Raw genomic sequence first — 9,832 nt, forward strand, 5'->3', positions numbered from 1 at the left:
TAAAGATATGAAATTACTCAGTTGCCTTGCCTTGTAAACACTATCTTTAGAACTTGATTCAGTCCTGTTTTCTTGACACTTGACCCCATAGCCCAATGGTAAAGGACATCCCTCTATCCATCTAAGTCAGTAATTCCACCACCAAATCAAAATCAAACCACTCAAATCTTAAATAACTAGCCTAAAATCAATTGACTCAACAAAGTCAAATCATAAAGAGAGAACCCTCTCTGAGCATTAGGAAGGCTAGATCCTGATCTCAAAAGTAGGTTTTTGGTTACCTCTAATATTTCTTTTGACACAATATACAACTCTAAGGAAATTTTTAGAGTGATAACAATGTAATTAAACTTTTCAAAAATTACACAAAAAGGAGACAATGATTAAACCCATGAACAAGAGAAAAACATCACCAATTCGTACACCACGTGAATCCTGTGAAGAATGTCCTTGTACTATTGATGCTTCCAGCAACTTGAAAAATTACAATTCGTAGAGGAATTATATTCAACAATCAACATCTATTACTTCAAACTATGAAGTATTTATACAAATTCTAAACTAAAATATCTTGAAAAAATATCAAGATTTGTTTACAAATATCTCAAACTATATTACACAAATAGAACAAAAATATAGGACATTCAAAAATAATGAATCGACTTGGCACTATCTTTGTGAATTGTTGGTGACAAAGAAAAGAAATTCGAATTTGATAGCAACTCTTATTTGATGAGGTGGCCTCCAAGTTACTATCTGTCTTTGAGCTTTTTCCTCCCGAAATTTTGAAAAATAGGGTCCAGTCATACCTTTGAAGATATTAATCCAAGCTAGTTGTTCAAAAACTAAGAGAGGTTTTTGTAGCTTAGCATCTGAGGAACAAAATTAACCTCCAATTTACCAAAAATCATTTCTTATTATCCACAATATGCTCTGCAAAAAGGTGACTAAAACAAGACATTGCGTAGTCAGAAAAATAGGTTAAAATGATGAGAGTGAATATCCCAATCCTTGGTATCTGTGTGAAAAGTGAGATAGGATTTTGTATTTTGGCATATTAGGAACCAAAAATTCTTCCAGTTTCCCAATATTCATCTCTGATTATCCAAAATATTCTCTGCAAAAAGTTGATTGAAACAAGAAATTTCTGGAAAATATGCCTTCAAATATGCATTTGCATCTCCCAAACCATAACAACTGTTAGAAACATGAGAGATTTTTTTGTACAAGAGGATGTTAGCAACAAAAACCTCTTTCAGTATTTGAAAATATGTTCTCAGTTGTTTGTAAACCATGTTTGAAAGTACTGTGTTGTATAGGGAAAAACATAGTTTTACTTGGCCATGAAACAGACGTATGACGTGGAGGCGAGAGGTGACATGGAGGTGAGGGATAATATGGAGGTGCATGGTTGGCAAGAAGGTGATTAGGTATGGACAACAGTAAGGAAGTGAGGGGGAAATGGTTTCGGAGGGAGTAGGGAGCGGTTAGTGGTTTAGGCTGGGGGGGTGTGAAATGTAGAGAGCGGGTGACGTGGTCATGGGACTCGATGGGGAATACCAACTTTTCAGACCCCCCTGGTGGTAAAGATAGGTTGGAAGGGGGGGTGAAAATGAATGTGTACCATCAATCTGAAAGGTAGGATGATCCCTCGACGGATAACTGCTGCTCTTTTAACCATAGGCGACAAATCTCCTTTTGTCGTGATCAATTTTACAATAAAATCAAAGCTATGGTACCAAGGCCTTATTACAATTTATTTAATCACATTTAAATCATGTGATTAATTTAATCTAAACACACTTAATTATTCTCTAATGCTGCATTTCGACTTGCAAGCATATTTTTTTATTTTCTTAAGGTTTTGACCTTTTTTGGAAATAATTTACAACATGGAATATTATTTACAACATCCGAAATATAATAATCATCGGCTAAACGATCCTATAAAATTATAGGACCCTAACATAGGCTCCAACTGGTGATGGTAGTCTCCTTGGAGGTGCCAAGAACACCATAGACTAGTAGCCTGATCCCTTGGGCTGATCCTGAATCTGCAACTTGCTAGGTCATAAAAAACCTCTGCAACTGAAAACCTTAGTCATTTCTTCTAAAGTTTAAACAAAAATATTATTTGTGTACTAACATATGAACTGAAACTACAAACTAAACTTTGTATTGCAAACTTGTAAAATTGAAAACTAACAACTAAAACCACTGCTGCGCACTGAAAATCTGAACGTTGAAAAGATGCTTACCTAGTAAGATTATTTATGTATATACAATCCTATTCTAACACCAAATTCTTGACTTTAGGAAATGTAAAATATCTAATATAGACAATCAAAAATTTGATCCAATATCTTGGCTCCCTCACTGTCTTTAAGAAGAATCAGAACTAGAGCTTGCAAGGGCACAAGAAACTGATTGTCAGCTTGATCTTCACGACCAAGAGCTCTGAAATCATGAAAAACAGGGGAGGCACTAGAAATTGATTGGGACTCTGCAGTGAAAAACTTCTCCATATTGATAGCTATGGGATCATGAAAGACATGACCTATTACTTGATGCTCAAAGTATTTTTCAAATTTATGGTCATGATTAGGTAATCCACATATGCTTTCTATATCATTATATAGTTTCTGGTATGGGTCATCTGATTTATGCTCAAAAAAATGCTCAATTTCAACATCAAAATGAAACACTACTATTTCTTGTTTGGGAGGAGGGAGAATTTCCAAGAACTTTTTAGGATCTTGGAAGTTATATGATTGGATTTGAACATCTAAAATATCAATCTCCTTTTCAAACCTTTCAACAACTAATTCGGAAAAATGGGTTTTACCTTCAGGAGAAAACTTGATAGATCTCAAACAATGAAGCACAACCGTTGAAAAGACTTCATCTATTTGTAAATCCACTAATTGATCCCTAATTTCTTTTATAACTTCACAAGATACAGGGTTTACCACATACCCTATCATCTTGTTTTTAGGAAACAACCTGAACAGTGAGCAGTGGAGTCGCCATAAATGTCATGATTTCTGGATTCTTCTGCCAGTGGAGTCTTTAGATTGACTTGAAACTGTGTGGAGTCGCCAGGTGGATGATTCAACCTTCTTGTGTCTGATTGTTGTCCACTATCAACAACCAGATCTAAACTTGATAATTGTTCCTGAGGAACATTAAATGTTCGTCCCCAATATGGTCGCCACTATGTTTTCGTTCTATATTTTTGAGGTGGAGGGAGTAAACACATAGGAAAACATCAAACCCACTTTGGAAGCTAGAATCTAGCCCTGCCAACTTCAGAGAGGGATCTCTCTGTAAAATTTAGCTATGTTTTATGTGAATTTTAGGCTAGTTATGACTGTACTGATTTATTTTTATTTGATTGCTTGGTTGATTAAATTTTTATAATTCCATTGGGCTATGGAGTCTAAAGATTAATTGGATCTGCATCTAATTTTGAAGGAGTTTCACAGGGAAAGCTAGGTTGCACTAGTTGGATCTTTCAGAAATTTAAGTGGATTATGAAACAAGGGAAATGAAAGATTCAGTAGAAACTAAGGAGCAATGAAGGATTCCTTAATTTGACTTCAGCAAAAAACATATAAATTACTAATTCTATATAACATATCACATTCATCAGAATTTCTTTTATGTAATTAAGCTTTTCAGAAATTACAGAGAAAGGAGACAATGATTAAACACATTAGCATGAGAAAAACATCACCAATCCATACACCAAGTGAATCCTATGAAGAATGTCCTTGTATTATTAATGCTTCCAACAACTTGAAAAATTACAATTCATAGAGGAAACTATATTCAACAATCAACATCTATTACTTCAAACTATGAATTATTTATACAAATTCTAAACTAAAATATCTTGAAAAAATATCAAGATTTGGTTACAAATATCTCAAATTGTATTACACAAATAGAACTAAAATATAGGAAATTCAAAAATAATGAATCTACTTGGCACTATATTTGTGGATTGTTGGTGACAAAGAAGAGAAATTCAAATTTGATAACAACTCTTATTTGATGAGGTGGCCTACAAGTCACTAATTGTCTTTGAGCTTTTTCCTCCCGAAATTCTGAAAAATAGGGTTTGAAGATATTAATCCAAGCCAGATGTTCAAAAACTGAGAGAGATTTTCATATCTTAGCATCTGAGGAACAAAAACCTCCTCCAGTTTACCAAAATTCATTTCTTATTATCCACAATATGCTCTAAAAAAGTTGACTAAAACAAGACATTGTGAAATCGGAAAAAATAGGCTAAAATGATGAGAGTGAATATCCCAATCCTTGATAGATGTGTGAAACGTGAGATAGGATTTTCTATCGTGGCATATTAGGAAACAAAAAATTGTCTAGTTTCCCAATATTCATCTCTGGTTATCCAAAACATTATCTGCAAAAGGGTGACTGAAACATGAAATTTCTGGAAAATATGCCTTAAAAGATGCATTTGGATCTCCCAAACCATAATAGTTGTTAGAAACCTGAGAGAGGTTTTTGTACCAGGGGATGTTAGAAACAAAAAATTCTTTCAATATTTGAAAATATGTTCTCAGTTGTTTATAAAGCATGTTTGAAAGTGCTGTTATGTATAGGGAAAAACATAGTTTTACTTGGCCATGAAACAAACGTATGACGTGGAGGCGAGATGTGGCATGGAGGTGAGGGATAATATGGAGGTACATGATTGGTGATAAGGTGATTAGGTAGGGACATCAGTAAAGAAGTGATGGGGAAATGGTTTCAGAGTGGGTAGGAGCGATTAGTGGTTTAGGCTGGGTGGGTGCGAAATCTAGAGAGCGGGCCACATGGTCGTGGGACCCGGTGGGGAATTCCACCTTTTCAGACCCCCCCGCGACGATAAAGATAGAATGCAAAGGGGGGACTAAAAATGAATGTGCACCATCGATCTGAAAGGTAGGAGGATCCCTCGATGGATAATTGCCGCTCTTTTAACCATATGCGACAAATCTCCTTTTGTCGTGATCAATTTTATAATAAAATCAAAGCTATGGTACCAAGGCCTTATTACAATTTATTTAATCACATTGAAATGATGTGATTAGTTTAATCTAAATGCACTTAATTACTCTCTAATGTTGCATTTCGACTTGCAAGCATATTTTTTTTATTTTCTCAAGGTTTCGACCCTTTTTGGAAATAATTTACAACATGGAATATTATTTAGAACATCTGAAATATAATAATCATCAACTAAACAATCCTATAAAATTATAGCACCCTAACAGGTGCAATAAATGACTTAAGGAATTGATTTAATTCCACCTGATGTGGATAGTCACGAGTGAAATTCTCCTCAATACAAATTAACCATGGATAACGAGGTTTTCTCTTTTCATCAGAAGACTGGTTATTTTGTTTGTCCTGCGGAGGATTATCTTTCTTCTTTTTACCTTTTCCTTTCTTCTTACTTTCTGGTTGCTGAGATTTTCCTTTTGTGGATTGAACAACATTGATCTCAGAAGTAGAATCCACAAGAGTAGTGGAGGAGGGGTTTTGGGCAGCCACAGCAAGAGTCAAAACATATGGTTTACTCACCGACTGTTGGCTAGAAGAACCAATCATGTGATCAATGACATGTGATTCCTTACTGGAATATGGGGGAATAGTTTGTCCAGGTCACAGAGCATTTGATATTTTATCGTAACGCATGCCAGATTGTGTATAAACAAGATCCAAATATTGGGCATGAGCAATTACTTTCTCTTCATTCACAACTTCACCCTTAGCGACATCTTCAGTGATAGGTGCTAATAAAGAATTAGTGAATCATTCGGCTAATAGATGATCAGGAAAAAAAGTTTTAACCAAACAACAGTGACATTGCCACTAGTGAATGTGATAAAAAATGTGAGTGGAATCAAATTGTTCGAAATTGGTCAAAATTTTAGTTCCAATCTCATATCAAATGGGTAATTGAAAATGAGTTAAGAATGTGGTTGCTAAGGCACTTAAATTATTGAACGAATCTCATGGTAGTTCCAAATACCATTTTGTTGTCGTACCAGCAAGTGTGCGCCGGAAAATATGTAAATGGATAGATTCATCATTTAGAGAGTTCGAAGAACACCATAAATGATAAGTCACAACATGAAATTTCGTAGGAATAATCGACCACCAACGAGAATGGAAAATGGGATTATTTGTAAGTTAGGTTAGCTATGGCAATTCAAGAGTTGTTGCAAATGAAAACTGCCTATTGAAGTCCGGTAGAGGATACCCAGTAATATGGGATGACCTGAACAACAAGTATTTGTGCTTCGGGATAGGGAGGATTCTGATAACCTGGATACACATAACCTTGCTACCCAACTCTAGGATAACCTTGTAAAGGTTGAAATGGTTGGGTTTGGATTTGCTGTCCTTGGTAAGGCATTTGAGGGATACCTTGATACAGTTGCCCTGTGGGATTTTTCATCATCCCAACATAAGGTTGGCTAGGTTGCGCCTGCACCATACCATATACAGGTTGACCCACTTGGATTTGAGGAATAACCTGACCAAGCGGTGGGGGTTGTAAGATACTTTGAAGAGGCTGGGTAAATGGGGTCTGGGAGGCTCTAGATACCGGTAGAATAGGTTGAGTCAAAGATGCAACCTGCAAAGGTTGACTTACATTAACTTGAGCTTGAACAGGTTGAGGTATAGGTTAATAAGTAGGAATCTGAGATGTAGATGGAACAGGTTGAGAGGTTTGAACTTGATTCACAACTGAGCTAGGTTGTACATGCAATGTAGGTTGAAAATAATTGACAGCCATTCTTGGATGTGGAGGACTCGAATGAGGTTGATCACTAACTTGTGATGTTTGATGATGATGTGGGAATATTTCAACAACAGGTTTTCCCCCTACTAGAAGAGGAGGGGAATACGAAAACAAATGCCCCCAAGAGGAGGGTTCCCAATATGAGGTGGATTGGGATGTTGTAGGTGTCCATACCCATTAGGATGTTTTAGGTGTCCTTAAGGAAATTGAATAATGGGAAAGAAGCCTACTCGGAATTTGTCGCAAGATTTACTTTCCTCCTTGCTTTTAACTCCAATATTAGCTCTGATTGTTATAATTAGAGCCTTCACATACAACTAAAACAAGCCAAGGATCCACAACATATACTCAGCATAATTTAATTACTTTATTCAATGAATCAGTGAGGCATTGAAATACATGAATGTAAATTTAACACAACACATATAGGAAAACAATATACTCTTTGTATTAATAGAAATAGGAGAGAGTTTACAACCATGAATAACAACTGATCTTGTAGAGATCTCCCCAAGTTGACTTTTCCTTCCTTGTGACGGAACACATCTCAATATCACCCTAATGCATGAAGATGATGACTCCTTTAGATTCAAGGCAACAACATGAGGGAATAATCAGTCTCCAAAATACAACCCTAATGATATGAATGGCAGTAAATTTATAGCAGAGGGATGGTAGTTTAGGATTTACCACAATGAGCTTGAGATCCACTTATGGTGGGAGGATGAGCTCAATGGATAAGAAGTGAAGTCTCAAATGTAGGATCATATATGACTTTAACTTCTTATCCAAGGTAAATGGTTAAAATAACCCCTTGAAGCTTTTGGAAGAGGAAACTTTGAAAAATATTTTTAATTTTCCTGAATTTATAGAATCATCGTACCCCCAACAAGGATCAAATAGTGTTGATCAACACTGGTGCAAAAGGGAGAAACCAATGCTGAACGTAGGTGGTTAAAGGGGCAAGGTTCCCTCATAACAAAAACATTTATTTTGAGCAATTAAACCCAGAAACTTGGACTTTTTAGAAAGGTCTTGTTTAAAGCTTTGTGTAGGGATGATGCCAATGCATTAACAAATGTGGATTGATCTGATTTGTAAGCCTATTAACTAGATGCGAAAAATGGCCTATAACACACCCAACCATAGACAATTGCAGCCACACATACTTTCACTTGTCACCCTCGAGCCATATTCCAGAGTATGGGCAGGGGTGCTCTCTTAAGGGAATCGAACACCAACTGAAAATAATTAATCCTAGAGGACCTCTTACTCAATCCCGCTAGCTGATTGCTACCATCTTCTTCAGTATAGGGACTCCAGAGGTTCTCTACCTCATCCCAAGTGCACACGCACAGATTCACTTCCTCCTAGGAAGTCCAAAATACACTTTGATAGTAAGGAAATAACCAAAGGTTTTCAATTAAGTATTCCTTTGATGTTTCTTCAATATTAACCTCTTCCTAAACCATCCAAGGCTCCAGAACCTTATATCTAAACCCACAAACTCAAGGGAACCCAAGTTGTTAGAGGGAACCAGAGATTACATCCCAACCCACAACCTCCAGGGACCCAAGTTTTTATAGGGCTCCAGAGACTTTGTCTCAACCCACACCCTCCAGGGACCCTAGATATTATAGGTCTCCAAGGATCTTATCTGAACACATAGCCTACAGGGAACCCAAGTTGTTACAGGGCCCTAGGAACTAGCAGCTCAACCCACAACCTCCAGGGAACCTGAGGACCAATCCCCTTCTCTTCTCTTCACATCTAATCTGCTTGTTGATTGAATCAAACTCTTCCTTCTCTCTTTACTTCCTACTTAATTCTCTCTATTGGATGATCCAAGGTAGTGTATTTTCCAACTGTTTCGCACATGCCTTCAAATGCATTTGTTACCTTATTTTCCTTGTTTTGCAGGGATTCTTCATCCTCGTCTTAGCTGCCTTGCTTGGTCTTTTCCTCTATAAATTTGTTGTCATATTTTCCTTTATAAGGTTACCCAATGTATGGCCCTATGTCTTTTCTTTTACAGCTCATTTAATTTAAGATTCAACCCATTAAAATCATGCACCCACCAGTCTTTAATGGTTTTCCAAACAATTCAAATTTCTCATCTGCAAAAGAAAACCTCAGTCATCCCAAGTAAGTAATCCTCCTCCCCAACTTTGGAATATGTGTCCCTTTGACTCATTCCCTTTTTTAAATTTCACATATTTGTAAAAATATTACAATTCATTTTTATGAGAGAACCATGGGTGGGGTTATCACACTAGACTAGTAGCAATGGGATTTTCACAACACAAAACATATTGAAAGTTCACCAAATAGATGTAAATTTGGCATTATTGAATGGAATTTTGGAAGAAGAAGTATATGTGATGCAACCACTAGGACATGAGATAAAAGGTCATGACAATAAGGTTTACAAGTTGAAGAAATATCTCTATGGACTTGAGAAATATCCTAGAGCTTGGTATAATAGGATTGATTCGTACATAATCAACATTGGATTTAGTAGAAACGAAAATGAACCTACATTGTATACAAAGGTAAATGAGAAATGACAAATTCTAATTTTTTTTCCATATGTTGATTATATGATATTCATATGGAATCTATCAGAGGGTGAGTTTAAAGAAATTATGAAGAAAGAGCTCGAAGACTGATTTGGGTTTGATGATATTTTTTCTTGGTATTGAAGTCACTCAATCAGATTCATGTATTTTTTTTTGTTTCGGGAAATGTATTCCATGAATGTACTGAAGAGATTCAGGATGATGAATAGTAAACCAACACCAATTCTAATTGCAATAGGAATAAAGGTCAGAAAAGCAGATATATGATCCAATGTAGATCCAACTCTATTCAAGAGATTGCTTGGTAGTCTTATGTATTGTATTTCCACTAGACGGGAATTTATGTATGCAATTACTTTGATTTTCAAGGTCATGTAGTCCCCAAGAGACTCACATCAACAAGAAGGAACAAGAATTTTGAGATATATTA

The sequence above is a fragment of the Pinus tabuliformis genome, chromosome 2_2 (genome assembly GCF_031772625.1).
Source record: "Pinus tabuliformis cultivar Carrire ecotype Pingquan chromosome 2_2, CPIR1, whole genome shotgun sequence".
Classification (NCBI taxonomy): Eukaryota; Viridiplantae; Streptophyta; class Pinopsida; order Pinales; family Pinaceae; genus Pinus; species Pinus tabuliformis.